Here is a 21,305-nt window from a genome sequence, read left to right as displayed (position 1 = left end):
TCTATAAAATTAATCAAAAATGTTTTTACTTTGTACTTCTAATATCACAGGAAAAAACAGTAGCAACTGGTCAATGTTTATGAAATAAGTGAAAATTATCATGAAATATCTATAAGCAAATGAGGCAACTGTCACTAATAATAATCTGTTTAATATCAAAATCCAACATATCATAGCCAAACTACCAGTTATCATTCAATAAAAACAAGAATGGAAAAAAACACACCAAAAATTACAAGATTTTTGCTAAAAGAATGTCAACACTGCCTGTAGCAAAGAATATTCATTCCTGTAAAAGAAACTACACAAGTAAATCTGCAGTAATTAAACACACTAGTAATTAGCAAGCGCTATTGGAACATTCAGACTGAAGGAGGTCCCCCTAAATGAAGTAATAATTGAAAGATATTTGTGCACTTTTAACAGCAGTGTAACATAGAACATTTTAAAAACAGGGACAGGTCAGATTTCAAAAGATGCACCCTAATATAGATTAACAGATATGGAAATATAGATATAGTGAGACCCTCTCCAATGGGGTGACACACCGAAAAGCAATTGAAGCGTCTGTCGAGAGCGGATTTCCCTGAAATCCTTAGCCTCAGCCTCTTTTGGGTGTAATGTAGTGTCTTTACTCATTACATGTCATCAACTAATTAATCATACATCACATTCTATGAATGCTCTGTGTGTGCATGTGTCTATTGCTGGTATTACATTACTGTCACCATTCTAAAAAAGATCTGAAAATTAAAATTCATTGTACTATGTACACAACAATAAATCTGATTTTAAATGATATTTGCCAAACCACTGGAAACACTCAAAAATCAATTTTAGGATTTATAAACTGCAGTAAACCAAGACCAAAAGAAAGGCTGCTACGATGGGAGACAGGTGATGACATGCAGACCACCCAGAGACTATCAAAATCTCACAAAAAACTCATGATAAATACACGGTTTTATATCATTTTTGCCATGTTGACACAGAATGATGCAAGAGTATTCTTGAATTGAAAAAGTAACGTATGCAGTATGTTTAAAAGGCTTTTGTTTAGACTAGTGCCACTTAGATTTAAATTGCGAATGGCAATTGAACCTCGGAAGTTCAAAAGCACACTAAGGCACAATTTGTGTAGAAAAGCAAGAAGGTGCAGTGAGGTGTGAAGGGACATATTGTTCTTTTAAATAGGGGTTCCTAATGTGGCCAAATTGACTGTACATATACATTAACTACAGGGAATATGGAAATGCTAGGACTGAGTTCCAGTGCGTATCAGACCACTTCAAATACTGACGCTACCCCACCTTTTAACTAAAAGAAAATAGATTTTTTTTATTTGTGCAAAAATTTAAAAAAGGTATAGGTTTTCTTTATCTTTGAATTAACATATCATCAAATCCACTACAACCAAGTTTGCAGAATGTGCTCAAGCATTCACGAAACGAAGTTTAGTAAACTTAAGTCTTCCATAAGTATTTGTTTTAAAATGTGATATACTATGAATTTGCTTCTAGAATTTATGTGAAGGTTTTATGTATCCTCACTAATATTTATTGTATCAATTTTAAAAAATAGAATTAGGGTCATTTATATTGAAGAATCCACTATTTGAAAAAGTGGAGATAAGGTAGATATGGATAATTTAAGAAGTCTTGAATCATACCTTTTTCATACACTAAAGCATTTAGTCTGAAAAAGATATTCAGTCATATCATACAGCTTCCGCCATCTTCTGGTCCCATGTCAACAGACTGATCCTGTAAAACAAACAGGAGAAAATGTGAAGGATCCAAATTAAAACAGTATAGTCCAAAATACTGCAGTCTGAGAAATTCATTTTTAAATTTTTGTGTTTTCTTCTTCATGGTCCGCTTTCTTAATTGATTAAAATAGAAGAAACCTTTAGAAACAAAGCAGATCATGCCCAAATAAAAAGTAGAAACAAAAAAGGAAAAATAGAATTAGATGTAGTTTATGTACAAGGTGTACAGTATGCATTTGGGAAAACAGAAAGAATTACTATGTTTGTTTGACAGTGAAAAAACTAAACAGTTTTTCCCCCTTTAACAGTACAGTAATTATATATCATGAATAAACAAGTATTTCACAGCAGCAACTGGAGCAACAAGAGTCTGGCAGCAAATGGGACATTAATTCTTCACTAGGCACAATCATTTATTCAAGTATGAACATAGATGCCTAATATTTATATATATTTAAAAAAAAGCTTCAGAAAATTAAATTAGTTTTCAGCAAGTCAGCAATTAGGGTTGAACACTTTTTACAGTATATTCAGTATATGATTTTTCAGATAACCATAAGGCATTAATAATCTTTCACCTGGTTCAACTGGTAAATAATTAAGCTTTTATCATGACTATTTGCAAGTAGTTTTTTTTTCCCTCCTAAAAGCTGCAAAAATGTAGCTGTCTGTTTAACTTATCTGCATCAGGCAGATTTGGGTGCTACAATTTTTTTCCCAGATTGATAAACTTAATTCACAATACTGGAACAACACTCGTAAACTCATAGAACAAAGACTAAATTGTTCTAAGGTCAGTATTATTTTCTAGCTTAATTTAAAACAATTTCAATTTTAGTAGTTCTAATGTCTCTACAGTATCTTGTTTATTTTCAATACAATTTAAACTCTTGCCACATGAAGTTGAGGGTTTTTTACTATATTTACTATATAGTATCAATACCAACAAAGCAATTCCAAGATATAGGCTTCCTTTAGATTTTAAGGATAAACTTGGAATATGCAATGTGGAGAGCAGATCTGTAACATAACAGAGTACAATATAACATGTGCACGTTAAACTATTATATGTACCTCCTTAATACAATTAAAGACACACAAGGAGGTCAAACTCTATTCTGACAGGCTTGCAAACAAGGCAAGAACCTTCCTGGCTGGTGCACCAGAAAAATAATTCACTCATTAAAAGAACAAAAATGTACAATTTCAATTTGAAAATTTCTATTTTATATAGTACAGCATTGCCAAGAACTATACTTTCAGCATAACATTTAAATCCCAGCAAAATGCCAACAGCAAAGCATATTTTTTCCTGTGCCATGTATAATAAAGCCATTGAGGAGTTTTTCTAATGCTTTTAAAATACAAGGCCTTTATTTGGCAAAAACCTTAACAATAGATTCTTTTTTGCTAACTAAGACCTAACACAAGCAAGCACAAGAAATACAAATTCTCTTTTTACTTTGACTGGTTTCAAAGAAAATGCATCATGTTTGCATGGATCAAGGGCTGGAGTGCATTATTCAGTTGGTGGGGGTGGGGAAGGCTTAAGATTCTTGCCTGTTTTACTTGTCTGCAGATTTCTCAGAGTTTGAATAAGTAAATGTTATAATCAAGTTAAATTTTTGTTCATGAGTAGCTTGCTTTTTAGGTTAGATCCCAATAATGAAAACAAACTGAAATGAGCAAAAAAAAAAAAACCAACAAAAAAAACACATAGGTGACATGTTAGCAATGTATCATCTGTAAAAAGTGAGAGAGAGAGAGAAAAAAATCTAACAAAAGAACACACACAGGAAAAGTAAATCATGCGTAAGATCTGCTGTAAGGAGCAGCACAGGGACTTCTTCCCATATGTCTTACTTTGAGTCTGTACATTAAGGTCAGAACAGCTACAGCGGTATTATCGGCTTCTTTCAAAAGCATAACTAGCTTTCATTTTAAGCAGTGTATATTGTTTAAATAAGCAAAGTTCAAAACGGACTGTAGCTGTTCCTGCCAACTTGTACTAAGCTGTTCTGTTTCAACAGGAAAGAATGCCTACAATAACACACAGCACAGCAGGAAGTCCAAATGTGCATGTTAGTCTTTAATTGTGCATGAACCAGCGTTTAGCTGGTGGATGGCATAGAGTCCTGTCGATTCCTATGATTTAAAGAATTTAAATGGTGCAGCCTGTTCAATAAAACAGAGTACACTGGCAAGGTGAAAGATATCCCACCTTACCTTCAGATAACATATGCTGCAGTTGGAGACAGTAAACTTGCCTGTCTGTTTCCCTACTGAATACATTCCATCAAAGATGAATCTGACTAATAATTGAAGTCTCAGTCAAGTTTTAGATCAAATCACAATGCAGAAACTGCACTGGTAAAAACAGCAAATGCTATGTAGACAAAGGCCGTGTTGACCGGAGTGCAGCATTGGACACCATAGACCACACTATTCCTATAAATCACTTTAGACAAGGGGCGAGCTTCTCTGGCAGGTTTCAGCCTTATTTAACTCTTAAAAAAAATTTTGGTTTGGTGTTCCTGCCTAAAATCTATATGCTTCCATTAAGTCAGATTATCTCAAAATAGGTTAGCTACCGTAGCTATGCAGATGACACACAGCTTTACTTATCAATAGCACCCAAAAAACCCTGATGTCCTTGACTCTCTGATTTAATGTCTTAGCAGTATTTCTAAATGAATGTGTAGTAACATTCTCAAACTAAATGAGGAAAAACACAAATCTTTGTGACTGGCAAACACAGAAATAGCAAGGCAGAGTTAAAGACTTTAGGGGTTAGCAATAGCTGGGCTTGCATTGCAGTTATGCACAAAATAGAAGCGATAACTCTAAAAAGTACACAAACTACAAATGTTAATTGGTGGTTTCCACTGAGTGATTTTATGCAAATCAAGTTTTTACCACCTGAAATTAAAAATGACGACCGATATGATAGGTGTTAGTTCTGTTATTTCAGTTTTATAATATCTCAAACAGGGGCACCTTGATAAGAACTGTAAACAAAAAATGAAATGTTCGATATGTTCTCTACAACACCCAGACATCCTGCATGTCAGAAATGAGTGTAGAGCTACATCTACTAATGAAGAAACCGAGAAGGGAATCTGTGTTCTTATTGGGGCCAAAGAAGACAACTTGGATGGATTGTCAGTGGACCATACAAGGAAATAGATGACCGTGCAAAGCATAGTGGTAAACTGCCTAAGCATTCAATCAATCATGTGTCGATAACCAAAGAAATGCAGACAGTACAAGTCATATTTTCTAAAACACAGCTGTGAAGAGAAAGAAGAAATACCACAAGAGGACATCACGATTGTGTGCATAGCCATAGAATCTGCAAGATAAGCAAGTGTCCACTATTGTTTAAAATTTGCCTTTAAAAGAAGAAATACTTAAAATGACAACCAAAACCAGTGTATTGCAGCACAATGAGCTATTGGACTCAAAAGATAACAAAAAAATCAGATTTTAATGAAAACTATAAAAAGGTAGGTTGTGGTGTATTCCACATCATAGTGTGCATTATCCAAAGAAAGAAAGAAAAAAAAAAAAAAAAAGATTTGAGAGGTTTTTGATTATACAATCACCTACCAAGGTCCCAGTCTAACAAACACACTTTAGTGGCGTCCTTACAAGATTTTGAGAGGAGCCAGTGGCATTAATGGCAGACATCAAATAAATGTTCCACTACATTAAAGGCCCAGATAAAGTGATCGGAACTACTTGTAGTGGCCTTAAGGTAATCAAAGACTTTAAATTTTAAATGTCAGTACAGTACATCTTTTTGGTGCTACTTCATACAGTTGTTTCCTATGCTTTACACAGAACAGCCAAAGTTGGAAGAGAAACTGTTCCTATGAAAGCTGTTAACACAATACTTTATAATTTCTATGTAGATGACTGCTTAAAGTCAGTTGTAACAGAAGAACATGCAATAAAGTTGTCAAAAGATATCCAAGCTCTATACTTCAGAGGGGATTCCACCTGACCAAGTGGGTGAGTAACAGTAGAGCAGTTTTATCTATTTCTGAAGAAGACTAAGCAATTGAATAAAAGGATTTAGACCATAGCTTGCTCAACAGAACATGCCCTGGGCATCCAGTGGTGCACTGAAATGGACAGTCTCAAACCTAAGATAAAGTTACAAGACAAGCCCGCTACAAGGCATGATATCCTATCTGTTGGTAGATCAGTTAACGACCCTTTCAGATATTTAGCAAACCTGCAAACTGCCTGTGAAGCTTAAGAGACTTGTGCAAAGAAAAATGTAAATGGGATGAAGTTGAGCACATTCAGAAATGGGGGAATGGATGGATTAATTACAGAGCAAATTATAATGTGAACAGATGCATCAAGCCGGGATGTTTTGGAAACAGACAGCAAAAATGTCCATCTTCACTTGCATTTGAAAAATGGTACATGGCACTGTCACATATCTTCAAAATAATGAAAAAGGGAAAAAAAATGTTCATTCTTAATGGGGAAATTCAAGAGTGGCATCACTGAAGCATGTCAATTCCAAGACTGGAACTAACAGCAGCTGTCGTAGGAGTCAAAATGGATAAGATACGAAAAGGTGAACTTCAAATACCATCACACGAATCTACATTTTGAACTAACAGCACCACAGTGCTAAAATACATTTCAAATGGAAACACTCGATTAAAGACTTATTGTCAACAGAAAAACAGTGATCAGAGATCATTCACAACCTTCACAATGGGCATGTGGCACATCTGCCCTAAATCCAGCAGACCAAGCATCAAGAGGATTAAGGACAGAAAGCTTGATCAAAAGCAAAACATGGACACAAGGCTCTAGTTTCTTGTTAATGCCAGAACATGAGTGGCTTAAAAGACTAGGGGCTTCATGCATAATGCTGTGCATAGAATTCACACTAAAACATGGTGTACGGACAAAAGCGGAAATGTGCGTACATACAAAAAAATCCAGATGCATACATCTATGCATACGCCAACTTCCACATTCTTCTGCTACATAAATCCCAGTCTGTGTGAAAAGTAACACACGTGCACACGCCTGCCGTCCCACCCCATCTCCTCCCAGAATTATGCCTCTTTGAATATGCAAATCAATACAAATAGTCCTTAAGCTCAGAATCCTGTGAAAAGACAATGGTAAAAGCACGGGGAAAAACAGAAGAATTTCAGCGAATACCAAATGGAGGGAATGAAAAACACACTATTTGCTGTTTAATCAGCGATATAAAACAAAATTAAGTTGATTCAGTGACAGATTGTCAGAGAAACTTGAAAGTTAAAGTCGCACAGTGCCCGAAATAAGTTGCCAGATATCAAAGTCACTGTAAAAAGGCGAGTTGTAGCTCACCATTCGAGTGTCATATGGAAGCTTATTAGGATACAGAGAAAAGAAAAAATAAATAAAAATAGGCACACACTGGGACAAGCTGGCACCCTGTCCAGACATTGTTCCTGCCTCCCACAAGATGCTTGCTGCGTTGTGCACCGCCTTTGATGAAATAATTTATTGCAGCAGTACAGTCTCTTTCAAATGTACTATCCCCCAATTCCCATCCTTCATTTTCTTTCTCTAAATACCCAATCGCAACACAATTAGCTCTGTAACAGATGTCAAGCAATTCGAAAGCTTACATCACCAATTCTTCAAAACTTAAGGAACATTGAAATACTGTAGACCACCGCAAAGACACGGCTCAGTGTTCACAGCCTCGGTCGTTTGAGGATTTTTACTTAGAAACTAATTGTTTGCAGAAACCGCAAATATCCTCCGCAATTTTCTATGGCCTTTTCCGTGGTAATACTGCACTGTAGGGAGAACAGGAAACCATAGAGGAAAACGTGGCTTTGGATGGTGAAAGTAGCCAATCCAAGAGAGTTGTACTCTACTTGAATTTTAAACTGCAACTCCCAGCAGTCTCTGTAGTGACTGCGATTGGTCTTTGTTTTGGATCGTTTCGTGGTTAGGGTCTGAACTGTCTGCCGTCTGCCTGTGTACAGGACGACTGCAAGTGGATTCATTGCCATCCTGAGAAGAAAGTAGAACTCCTGAACCAGTCTTCACCATTTTAGGAACTACCGGTAGGACTATCTTTACATTGCCATTCAACATGCGGATCTCTGGACTACTTTCATCATTACATTTCATCCATTGGCATTTTTCATGGACTTTACTGTGTGCGTTTTGTTTGTGCTTTGTTGTATTTAATGTATAAATCGGCGTAAGGGGAACAGGGATGTTATCGTTGCCGTCATTTGTTTTCATTCATGTCTTTATTTGCGGTTTGATTACTGGTTTGCTTGGTTTTTGTCTCTCTTTGCGAGCGCGTGCAAGTTGGGTCAAGGCTCGGTGTGTTTCTGGAATCTCCACCATAAAAATAAATCGCCGTCTTTGACGGTGTGAATGTTAGCGGCACCGGACCGCTATGGCGTTATTTATTTCTCCTTGCTGCCGATTGACTGCTGCCCTGTGACTCATCTCCTGGCGAGTGTTCTCGCGTTTTCCGTTTTGTCCTACTTAACCCTTAAACCGCTGCAACCGTCTATAGTCGTTTCCCAGTGCCATTTGCCAGCACGTAGGAGCCGAGTATATTCGGCAATTTATACTTATTGAACGCCACAACCGGCTATAGTTGGTTCCCAGTGCAATTTGCCAGCACGGCGGAGTTGATTACTTAGTGCTGTACATTCACTGAGCAACCCGCTCATAACCACTGCAGCCTCACCGTCTCTGGGATTGAGCCGTTGCAATAGACTAGCCTACAGTCATCAGCGTTGGCCTCTGTGTGCAGCCAGTTGTACATATTGTTCAGTTAGGTTTTATATATATATATATATATATATATATATATATATATATATATATATATATATATATATATATATATATATATATATACATACATATATATATATATATACATATATATATATACATATACACACACACACACTAGTAGAATACCTGCGCTTCGCAGCGGAAAAGTAGTGTGTTAAAGAAGTTATGAAAAAGAAAAGGAAACATTTTAAAAATAATGTAACATGATTGTCAAAGTAATTGTTTGGTGTATTTGGCGGCAGCGTCACAAAGTTTTTTTCGTCTAGCTGCATCAGAAAATGTACCACGATGTCTGACACGCCTCCTTTTTACTGTTTTCTCACAGCTTGGATTGCTGCTGTCACATATATATACATATACATATATATACACATATACATACACATATATATATATACATATATATATATACACATACATATACTTGTGTGTATGTTTGTATGTGTCTATATGTGTGTGTATAGCTTTGGTCACTGAGTGCAAGGGAAAAATAATAAAATATAGTCTATAAGTTATTAAACAGTAAAACATTAACGTTTTAAGAAGTACAGGTACATTGAGCACTACTGGAGTCATTGCGGGTAAACTACATTTTAAAGACTGTGTAACACAACAGGTAAGTAACTAACAGCAGCTAAAATGTATATGGATCATCTCTCGGTAGTAGATCCCTTTTGAAAGGCGCTACACGACGGCTGTGGTATAGAAATTACATTTTCTATGTGAACGTTCAAATTTGTGCCTCTGGTAATGTGCCTTACCGGCATTTAAAGAAAATTAGTTTTGTGTCCTCTGCAGTGTTAAGAGAGAAAGGCTTTGGTTTGGGATAAAAGGAAAAAAAGTGTAAAGAAAGGAAAGTTGCCTTTTTCTTTTATATAGTATAGAGAGATGTGTTCGCTGACATTATGATTGCCTTTTGGGGACAGTCGCGGTGGGTCTTGTGTAGACTGGTGAGACGTCCCCGCCATTAATCGGCTGTGATGGCACTGTCAGTCTTCCACTCCTGTGCGTGTCTTCATAATCCGAGGGGAGGACGTCATAATCGTATACGTGCAAAAGAAAGTGTGAATCACCTTAATATTATTTTGCTGTGGCGTAGAAAAGGAGTCCCGTGTTTACACTTGTCTGGGCTATAGCGCAGGGGGAGGATGAAAAAAATTAAAAGTGCTCACTTTGACTTAAGGCAGGAGACCCCAGTTTTTGCAGACACGTTCATGATATCAAAAGTCTCAGCGCTCTTTGGAAGAAATAGAGATAGAGATAGAGATAGATCAAAATACCCGCGCCTCGCAGCGGAGAAGTAGTGTGTTAAAGAAGTAATGATAAATAAAAGGAAACATTTAAATAATAACCTAACATGATTGACATTGTCATGAGTGTTGCTGTAATATATATGCCTGCCTGAATAAGTCACCCTCGCTTTGCTCTTACTTTCTTACCGTTCATTTAATCATGGCTAATGGCGGAAAAATTATAAAATGGAAGGAGGATGGCTTTACCAAAACAATTATTGATGGCGAATCGATTATTCATTAAGCTTGAATTGGTGATCTGTTTTTCTGTGTTAACCTCATATTTTTCATACTTCTTCTCAAACTAAGGTGGTGTGAGGGTAAAATGAATCGGGATGCGCTGATCAATGTAATCGGTGTACCAGGAAATCATGCATTGACAAAAGCTCCCCTTTGCTTGTAATGCAAAGTGTGATTAAATGCATTATTTTTTAACGCGTTATGGAGCACATGCATCAAAGCTTCTCAGCTGTGCTTGTGCTAAGAAAAGGAAAGATTTTAAAAATAACGTAACACGATTGTCAATGTAACCTTTTGTAAGTAGTGCCTGGAGGATTCAGTGTGGAGAAACTCTAGAGACAGCGTGTGTATTAACTTGTGGATTTTTCTGTGAGTATTTGGTGGCAGTCTGACGAAGTTGCTTCGGAAGACGGCGTTAGCCATGGAGCTCAGCTCAGAGCAAAATGAGATGAATGGGAGGGGAGATGATGACGTGACTCCCCCACCCGCCTTAACTGTCAATCCCCACAAACACAGTCTCGGAATTTGCATAAGCACACCCCTTCACCTACAATTTTAACTTAGTTACAAAGTGATCAAAACTCTCGTTTATATCCTGCGTCCTCTCATTAAACTTGTATCCCGCATTACCTGTGGGCATGTAAACGCCAGCGGTAGCCTGTCTATGAACTTAATTTAAAGTTTAGGTTTACACCTTGCTTTCTTTCAGAGGTAGCAGCACTCATGAATATGGTAGTATATGTCACTCGCTCGCTTCTTATTGTTTTTCGCTGCCTTCTCAATTATATAATGCATGTTTTCTTAAGCGCTTTTTGGAGGTCTTCCTGGTTTTCTACGCACTGCGTTGACAGTCAGTTCACGTGATTACGTGGGAGGCGTGATGATGTCACACGAAACTCCGCCCCCCCACGTCATTCCAGCTCAACTCCATTACAGTTAATGGAGAAAATACCTTCCAGTTATGACCATTAGGCGTAGAATTTCGAAATGAAACCTGTCCAACTTTTGTAAGTAAGCTGTAAGGAATGAGTCTGCCAAATTTCAGCCTTCTACCTACACGGGAAGTTGGAGAATTAGTGAGTCAGGGCTTTGCCAGATAGATAGATAGATAAGATAGATAAGATAGATATTTGTTACAGCTTCTTAGCAGTGTGTAAAATGATCAGTGTTGCAGTAATTGTGATGCTCTTTGCATGGAGAAAAAAAAAAACAAAAAAAAAAAAAAAACTTTTTGTGAATTGTAACATTTACTTAAAAAGTGCAGCAAAGTAGTGTGGCGTCCAAGGATGCATTAACTCCCAAGTATGTGGCAGTTTAAGGCTTAAAGCCCCAAGATGCTTTCGAAACACCATGCAACTTCTAAGGCTTCTGGCACTGAAAACATGCTTTCATGAATTACAGTACATATAGCGGCAACATCGGTATTTTACATTCTAGCACTGTGGGTGACATGTCAGGTCAGTAATGTACAGTAGACGGGTTTACCTTTACCTAAAAAAAAAAAACGTAATGCATTAAGCTGAGGTTGAAATGAAGTCAGTGTTTTGGGCTCATATTTAGGGTTTAAACTATAAAAATACCACATGCATAATTTGCCGTTTTTCACAATTCGCGGGTGCTCCAGGAATGTAACCCCCACAAATTTTGGGGGTGTACTGTATCTTTGAAGTACATGTTTAATTATTCTATCCATCTATCCATCCAGTGTTGCGCCAGTCCCAGCAAGCATATAACGCGAGGCAGGAACAATCCCTGAACGGGGCACCAACTCGTCCATAGCGCTGCAACACCATGTCCTCACATAATAAATTATTAACAATATAGATTTAAATATTGTAACAGATTTTGCTGCATTTAATCTTAAAAAATTATATCATATTTAAATATGCACTTTATAAAGTGGCTCAGATTGTGCAATATTATAACTATCAAGTTTACAATGAAGTAATTGTACTTAAGTGCAAACAGTTCTACCAGGAGCACTTGGACTGATGGAGTGCATTTATAGTTCTTGTAATAAAACTGTTTCTGAACCGCAGGGTCTGTACAGGAAAGGCTCTGAAGCGTTTGCTGTATGGATGAAGTTCAAATAGACTGTGTGTGCATGGCCGAGGTAGGGCTTGTGCTTGATGCTGTATACCAATAATTCTGTTTCTGATCAGCTGCTGTAGAGCTGTGATTCCACACACAGATACAGTGGGATAAATACAGTGGTGCGCTAAGAGTAACACTGAAGCAGTTATGGTATTTGGAATAGTTTGGCCATTCCGTGGACCATTATATTTTTACTGGTTAATTACAATCTAATGTCTTTTATATATCTTTTAATAATTTTAGTGTATTTGATAAGGCCGTGTCAGGAATGTCCCATCCATCCATCCATCCATTTTCCAACCCGCTGAATCCGAACACAGCAGGGTCACGGGGGTCTGCTGGAGCCAATCCCAGCCAACACAGGGCACAAGGCAGGAACCAATCCTGGGCAGGGGGCCAACCCACCGCAGGACACACACACACACACACTAGGGCCAATTTAGAATCGCCAATTCACCTAACCGGCATGTCTTTGGACTGTGGGAGGAAATCGGGGCGCCCGGAGGAAACCCACGCAGACACGGGGAGAACATGCAAGCTCCACGCAGGGAGGACCCGGGAAGTGAACCCGGGTCTCCTAACTGTGAGGCAGCAGCGCTACCACTGCGCCACCCCCATCCATTAGCAAACCTGCAAAATCCTAACTACAGGGTCACGGGGGTCTGTTGGTGTCAATCCCAGCCAACACAGGGTGCAAGGCAGGAAACAAACCCCGGGCAGGTGCCAGCCCACCACAGGGAGTGCTCACACACACACACAGCAAGCACACACTAGAGACAATTTAGAATCACCAATGCACCTAACCTGCCTGTCTTTGGACCGTGGGAGGAAACCCGAGTACCCAGAGAAAATCCACTCAGGGGGAGACATGGGGAGAACATGCAAACTCCACTCAGGGAGTACCCGGGAAGCAAACCCAGGTCTTCATACTGCGAAGCAGTAGTGCTACCCACTATGCCACCGTGCCGCCATCGTCAGGGGTGTGGATCTAAAAAAAAGAAATAGAAAATACACTGGAACAAAAGCACTGCTTTGACGCTGAATCGCGGTCATGAAAATGTGCTTGGCTTTACACCAAGTTTAGTTTTTATATACTGTATTGCGATGTGAGCATGGAAAACGGGCATACATAATATTTGTGTGTATGCAACGTTTATACATGAGGCCCCAGGTCAAATGAATGATTCACTTACTGAATATACTGAATATGATCCAGAAATTAAAATCTGTGCAGTTAACATGACAATCGTAGAAGATTTTACTGAACATGTAAATAAACTCATCACCTACTTCTCAGAATGGATATGCTTAAAGAAAGCTGTGGCTTGGTTTCAAAAGTGTAAAAACATACTGCAGCAATTAAAAATGACATTTCAACTTTAAGTCAATCTAAAAGTAACTCAGAAAAACAAACGCAGAGCACATGAAAATATATGCCAACATTGAAACCAAACCTGATTTCTTGACTAAAGCTGAATCAGAGCTTATCAATCTCAGTCAGCTACTAGAATTTCCAGAAGTAATGGCTTTAAAGAAAAATGCTAGTGTAAAAAAAAAACAAAAACAAAAACAAAAAAAACAGTCAATTCTTTAAACTAGACCCAGTAATAGAAGATGTAATACTGAGAGTAGGAGGTTAAGTCAAAAAAGCTTCTATGCCAGAAGCTAAAACATCCTGCAATTCTCTACAAACATTCACATATTGCTTCTCTTACAGTATACTGCAGCACATTTGGAAAGAAACCTGACATTGTTGGTGTAATTATATGCCTGTACAGTTGCAACAAAATATTGGATACCTCAAGCTAACTTAATTACCAGAAAATCACTTCAAAGTGTGAAACACGCAGAAGATACAATGATAAAGCAAGTGAGTAAAAGTGTACAGATTTGCCAAAAGACCGTGGTTCATCACCAACCACTTTCCTCCAATGTTGGAGTTGATTAGCTTGGACCATTTCAGGAAGACCAAGCATAGTCAAGAGGTATGGAGCAATTTTCACTTGTCTAAATCAGAGTCGTACATATTGAGATATACAGCCTGGATACTGATTCTTGTATCAGTGCCGTACGTAGATTTTGTTGCAAGAGAGCAAGTTAAAATCATGCACACAGATAATGGAACAAAGTTTTTTGGAGCAGACAGAGAGCTATGAAAAGCAATTAAAAACCTTGACTTAGAAAAAAATTGCAAAGCAATGAGGTAGAAAGAAATCAAATGGATTTCATCAAGGTGAAGCATAGGAAAGAAAAATCACAAACATAAGAGAAAGATTCTAACTCAATACTCAACCAAACACATACTTTAAAGTTTCCAAACAGTAATCTGTGAAGCTGAATCAATAATCAAAAACAGATCCATCAAAAAAAAAAACTACAAACAACTTCAATTGACCCAAATGATTTGGAGGCACTGACACCCAATCTGTTACTGAAGACACAACCTAAACATACCTCCTGAAATCTTTTCTAAAAAGTGACCAGTATACTCGAAGATGTTGGGAGCAAGTTCAGTACTCGGCTGATTTGTTTAAGAAAAGATGAACTAAACAGTATTTGCCAATACTTCAAGAACATCAAAAATGACTTACACCAAGAAGAAATTTTGAACCAGAGGACATTGTTTTAATAGTAGACAATGCTGCACCATGCAGCTTTTGTGTAATGGGTCGAGTCATTAAGACAATGCCAAATGTCAAAGGTGCCATGAGAAGAGTTTGTGTGCAGACCAAAAACCACCATACTGGCCATATCTGTGAAAAAGCTGCATCTCCATCTACAAGAGCGAGCCGGTTGAAATAAAAAAAAAAAAATCTTAAATGTTTGTTTGCAGTTATACTGCTAGTTATTTGAAAACAATATTTAGACCACCATCTTGGCGGTGACCTCATCAGACCTGCCTCTACTGTAAAGAATCTTGGTGTCATTTTGTTTTTCGAAGTGTGATATGCCTCAATGGATATGCAAACAGGAAGCATACATAGGACAAAGTGGCCATTCACTCAAAAAAAATCTAAATCTTATCAAGTTTGTTTCATTTAAAGTAAATATTCTTAAGATGCACTCAAAACTGCTAACACATTTTTTGACCTTTTTTTTTTTTTTTGGAAGTGTCTTAACACTAGAATTACCAGAGCCTACAAAAAAACTCGTAATTCTGTCCCACCTTAAATCCCTTCACACCTCTCCGCCAGCGTCCTTTGTCTTCTAAATGTGCCGATAAAGAGAAGCTAGGAGCAGCCGGCTATTCCATCCCCCCACCAATTTAGAACGTGCACGAACTTCTCTCAGCTCATGCCTTTAATGGGTATCTGGGAGTGAAGTGGAGTTTTAGAGTGGAAATAATAGATCGTTATTTGGAACACACGCATTTCATGTCTGTTCCGTTTCTACAGTAATCTGTGTAAACACTTTGTTAAAACAGAAACTTTTTTTATATTCTAGTAGTAGATGACAAAATGTAGGCATAAACTATATAAATGTATGAAGCCTGAAGTCCAAATAGCAAAGAAACATTTTCATAAAAGGTTCAAATATAACAACAATTACGCTTTTATTCAAAAATATAACTGCAGAAACAAAAAGCCGCTTTAACATGCGACATTGACAGCAGTTTATTGTAACTTCCTCCGTGGTTCAATAGAATCATTTTCTTTTATTCAAGTGCACTTTTTCCATCGCCTTTTCCTGTAAGAAGCAATGTACACACTTCTCTCTATGCTGTGGTCTCTATTACACACCTAAAAGAAAGAGACAATATATGAGAAAATATAAATCGCACTAATGCAATATTATTTGAAAACGAACAGCGTCAGATTGGGTGTGAATTTATGCAGGAACTGGAAATTCTCTGATGCGGGACCTTCCCCCAGGGAAGAAAGTACAGTGTCAGGTGCTCATTCAGTGTAATAGGAACCATAGCACAGAGAGGTTTGTGCACTGCAACAAGTACACATGTCGTAAATGTAGGAAGGACAGTCCTTGGGTGTGTGGTAACTGTTAATATTTGAATGTGATGATTTTATATAGCACGGAATGAAAATAAGCACTTCTTAGCATTGCACAATGCAAGCTGTCGTATCAATCGCCTACTGTAACTTGCTTTCTTTTTTCTTCGGTTCTACAGGTAGTCTTGAATAAAAGTGCACTTGTTTGCGAAATAAAGTGTGTGCGTGCACTTTTCGTGGCATTACACGTGTATTTTTTGAGCATGCCCGTTTGAGCAGTATAAAAAGTATTGAAAAAGTATAACAAAACAACGGGCAGATGGGGAGTGTCTGATGATTGCATATTGCTCCGAAGTTACTGCTCTTTACCATTCTCTCCTCTGCATGCCCTGGAGTACAAAAGAAACAGAATACAGACGCGCTATAGCTCTGCGTTGTACCACGATGCATACTAACGCACTCCCCAAAAACGGGTTCTGACACAAACGCTGGCGAAGCTGCCTTCTTCGTATCTCACCGTCACTTGATTTTCTTTTTATTCAGTTTTATTGAGTGTTCCTGCCAGTCCCCGCATGTTGCTGTATGCGGTTTCTTTTGTACTCCAGGACATGCAGAGGAGAGAATGGTAAAGAGCAGTAACCATACGGGTGGAACGTCTTGTCTCTCTGGCAAGATCATTTTTCTCTACTTTCGGAGGAGCTGCGTAAACTCATTTCACAAATTTTAGTGGCGGAATTCTGAGGTGCGCTGACCAGGGACTGGCCAGATTGCTGTAGTTGGATACACCTTTTATTGGCCTGGTCGCTATGATGGCTGTCATACTCGGGAAGTAGCTGTTGCGGATTGGCTTCTTCCGATGGTGTCTAATATCACTCCTTTTAACAAGCGTATTATGAGACTGATTATGGCACTCCCTGGGTGCCTTGTCTGTTGTCTCAGTGTATGCTCCAACCGCAGTGAGTGTTGTCTCGGCGAGGGACACATTTTATTTGCTGCTTTGCTCGGTGGTCGATTGGTGCCCATGAGATGACACTCCTCTGGTCATGGGGGACTTCAATGCAACCACTGGCAAAGAACAGGGCTGGCTATGAGGATTCTCTCGGTCCCCATGGGTCTGGTGACCGTGGTGAAAGTGGCTTCATGTTCATTGACTTTGCACAAGGTCAGGGGCTGCAAATCGCTGGACCCTGGTCCCAGAAACGCATTTTTGGACATGGTACTCCAGTTCTGGTGGTGCAGTGAAGGAGATTGACCAGATCCTTTTGGGCAGACGCTGGAGGCTCTTGCAAAACTACAGACGTCTACAGAAGTGCCCAGTTTGTGAATTCTGACCACAAACTTGTTGGTGCTACTCTTAGGATCCAGCTTAGGTCCAGTAGGTTACCACCTACTAGGAAAATGTTTCTAATGAGTTTGCACACAGATTGAGCGAGGAACTTTCAGAGTTGAGTACGACTGCCGATCCTAATATGATGTGGGAGACGTTCCGTGACAAGACCCTGAAGGTTGCCGAGGGTTGTGTTGGTGTTACCGGTATTCCCAGAAGGTGGCGTTTCATCTCGCCGGGAGCCCTGGATGTCATCGTGAGAAGTCGGAGTGCACAGCTCAATAGCAACTCTGGTCTGTACCAGGAACTGAGAAGGATGGCCGAGAGGGTACTGAGGGCAGATAGAGGCATTTGTTAGAGGAATCTCGGCAAGTGACACACCATCTGTGGTCTAGCGACCCACATCCTGCTTACAGAGGAATCGAAGCATTACGCACATCTGAATCTGTTCCATCGAGAGTCGCAGTCAGGGCGGCTGATGGAATGGTTCTTACGGATGACACTGCAGTTGTGACCTGCTGGGCTGCCTACTTTGAGCAGTTGTTCAAAGCTGATCCTCTGGCTAGGACATTGGATATCTGTGGGTGGTTCACAGCTAGTTGGAGGAGTAACCTCAAGAACCGTGAACAACCTCACTGAGATTGCACAGATGGTGAACCAGCGGGGAAGGGATGGGTTTGGGGAAATGGGGAGAAAGGCTGCAGGGATCTGTGGTACCCGGGGTAAACTTCTCCAGGCAGGAGGTAAGGCTGTCCTCCTGGCATTGTAAGCAGTATTTGCTTCCATTTGGGAGACTGGCATCATCACAACTGACTGGAAAAAATGGTACTTGTCGTCCCTATCTGGAAAGGGAAGGGTGATTGCCTGGATTGCAGCAACTACACTACTCTCCGTGCCAGGTAAGGTCCTTGCTAGGGTCATCCTCGATAGGATGCGTGATCACTTGCTCACCTACCAGAACAGTCTGGTTTTATGCCTAAGAAGTCTACCATTAACCACGTCCTGACACTTAGGGTTCTCATGGAGCGCAAATGCGAATATCAGCAGAGTTTCTTTGCAGCCTTTGTTGATTTTCCACAAAGCGTTCAACTCACTTGATCGAGCTGCCCTGTGGGACATCCCGAGGGTTCGTGGGATCCCCTCAAGGTTGCTGGATATCATGGCCGGCCTGTACACTGGTACTGTGAGAGCTGGGCAGAATGGAGGCAGAACCTCAGAGTTTCTCCCAGTTGATTCTGGAGTTTCAGGGGTGTGTTCTTGCTCCTACTCTATTCAATGCTTGTATGGACTGGGTGTTGGGTAAGGCTTTGGGGTCCAGCGGCTGTGGGGCATCTGTTGGTGAAGAAAGATTCACAGATCTTGACTTTGCCGTCGATGCTCTGATCTCCGCGGCGTCAATGGTGGCTCTAAACGGGATGCTCGAGAGACTGAGCGAGGAGTCAGAGTGTCTGGGCTCGAGGGGGTCCTGGGTTAAAACCAAGATCTAGGCCTTGGGCACAGCTATCAGCAGTGTTTGTTTGCAGAGAATGTCAACCTTGTCGAGAGGTTTACTTACCTTGGCAGTGACATTCATGTCTTTGGCGACTCTTCCTATGAAGTCAGATGTGTGGCGCTCTCAATATCTATGCAAAATGACGAAGTTCCAAGTCTTTAGAGTCCTGGTGCTTCCTGTCTTGCTATATGGTTGTGAGACACGGACGCTATCCAGTGACCTGAGATGAAGTCTGGACTCCTTTGGTAGTGTGTCTCTCTGGAAAATCCTTGGGTACTGTTGGTTTGACTTTGTGTCAAATGAGCGGTTGCTCATGGAGTCCCGATTGAGGCACATTACCTGCCTGGTGAAGGAGCGTCAGTTACAGCACTACGGCCATGTGGCGCATTTTTCCCCCTGAGGGTGATCCGGCTTGCAAGATCCTCATTGTTGGGGACCCGAGGGGCTGGACCAGGCCAAGGTGTCACCCAGGTAACACCTGGCTGTGGCAAAAAGAGGGTCATTTTGGAGGTTGGTACTGGACCACATGCCTGCCTGGGGCTGTTTGCAAACCGGGATCCAGAGTGATTTCATTGTGTAGTGTGTGCGGCAATGCATTGTACCAGTGCATGCTCCCCAATTTGATTTGATAAATTCTGTTACAGTATTGCATCATGCAAGTTCTTGATGAAATCGTTCACCAGAGTTAGATTTTCATTGTCTAAGGGCTCAAACATTTACATTGAGAGGGTAACGTGCAACAGTATTTTAGAGTTCATATTTTACTGAAACTTACTTTCCATTTTTGAAGTTGAAATAATTTGTAAAATTAACATGCTTTTCAGCTATCTACAAATCTACAAATAGTAGCCATATATAGGCCAAATAATTCCTGTTCCATTCCCTGGTATTATGCGGCGCAAAGGCTGACACTTGAAACAAGTTCACAACATAAATATCTATCAGAAGCCCAATTCAGAAGTATTATTGCAAGCATGTATTAATCAGATTTTTCAACAGAAATAAGCCAGTGGTATTTCAGACTGAAGACTAAATTTTCTAAAATGAAAGATAGTGGGCAAAAGTAGATTTCTTTTTGCTTGAAAAAAAAAAGTTTAAAGTCATACAATTGGTAGTGCTCATACCGCAAACTGAGGGAAATTTAGTTCCATAGCATATCTTAATCTGTGCAATTAGTTTTCAATAATTGAAGTACTTGATCCAGCAAAATTACACTTGTTAAAAAGTAAAATTGTTTTCCAGTACAATAGGAAAACGGAGTGTAAATGTTTAAGGGACTACCCACTAAATGAAAGTACATAACTGCAATATTTTTTTGTTTCTACAGAGTTCTTTGGAATTTTAAGAAATATTATTGCTATTCTACTTTACTCTAATACATTTTAGCCTGGAATTGTCCTATGGGTCTGGTACTGGACATGCCAAGATGTGCATTGACACTATGATGAGGACCAAGAAAGCATGTGGAATGACCAGATAAACAGGCAGATACGAAAGGCACTATAATAAATAGATGTGAAAGGCACTATATAAAAATAATAGGTAAATGCTGGTTCAGTTTGTCCCATTAAAGGAAAAAGGAAAAAAAAAAACAACAGCTGTCTCCTCCCAAGTTTAACACTGTTTTTAGGCATCTTATAATTAGGCTTTTACAATGAATTATGAAAATATTTTCATATACCTCAAAATGACTGATATTTTAAAAATGGCTTTTATTTCAATGTATCTTAAATACATCAAGATCTTTAAAAACCACATTCAATAACTTTAAGGAACTTGGTTAAAAAGGTATTTCTAAGGAATTTTTGGATATCTCAAAATAGCAACTTATCCACTTTGAGAGAGGTAAAAAGTATTTAAAGAAATCTGAAAATTACTTCTTAAGCCATCTGAGACATGTACAATTAATTTCTGAAACCTTCAAGGACACAAGGTCAATTTTAAATGCAGAGGACGTTACTTTAGCACATCTGAAAATGCTACAAGATGCAGAATATACACTATGATAAGTTCAAACTTCAGGTATCTGTAAAAAACTGAATTTTAATGCACTTTGAGATATCTTTAAATGCCAATTTGGTTTCCCAAACCTAAAGCTGGTCAGCATCTCCTAAGCAGCTTAAAATGAAGGTTTGCGTTTCAAAAAACAATGTAAAAGATTACATTTCAAAATAATGTCAAATGACTTATAAAATTTTGTTTAAAATGTTTTAGAAATGTTTCTTGCATCATCATCCCTATATAACCACTTAATCTTTGGCATTCTAAACATTGGCTCCAATAAAGTATC

General features: G+C 39.1%; 1 protein-coding gene across 8 annotated transcripts in view; it reads right to left on the bottom strand.

Moving 5' to 3' along the window:
* The window catches only part of LOC120531052 (protein kinase C zeta type), a 677,641-nt gene that overhangs the window by 522,298 nt on the left and 134,038 nt on the right, over positions 1 to 21,305 (bottom strand). For all 8 annotated transcript variants that reach the window (XM_039756040.1, XM_039756039.1, XM_039756044.1 and 5 more), the window contains one exon: positions 1,670 to 1,763. The gene's annotated coding sequence lies outside the window, so the exon portion shown is untranslated. The remainder of the gene's footprint in view (positions 1 to 1,669; positions 1,764 to 21,305) is intronic.

The sequence above is a fragment of the Polypterus senegalus genome, chromosome 6, assembly GCF_016835505.1.
Source record: "Polypterus senegalus isolate Bchr_013 chromosome 6, ASM1683550v1, whole genome shotgun sequence".
NCBI classification, from domain to species: Eukaryota; Metazoa; Chordata; class Cladistia; order Polypteriformes; family Polypteridae; genus Polypterus; species Polypterus senegalus.
The sequence above is the reverse complement of the archived record's forward strand: the minus strand, read 5'-3'. Positions and strand labels throughout refer to the sequence as shown.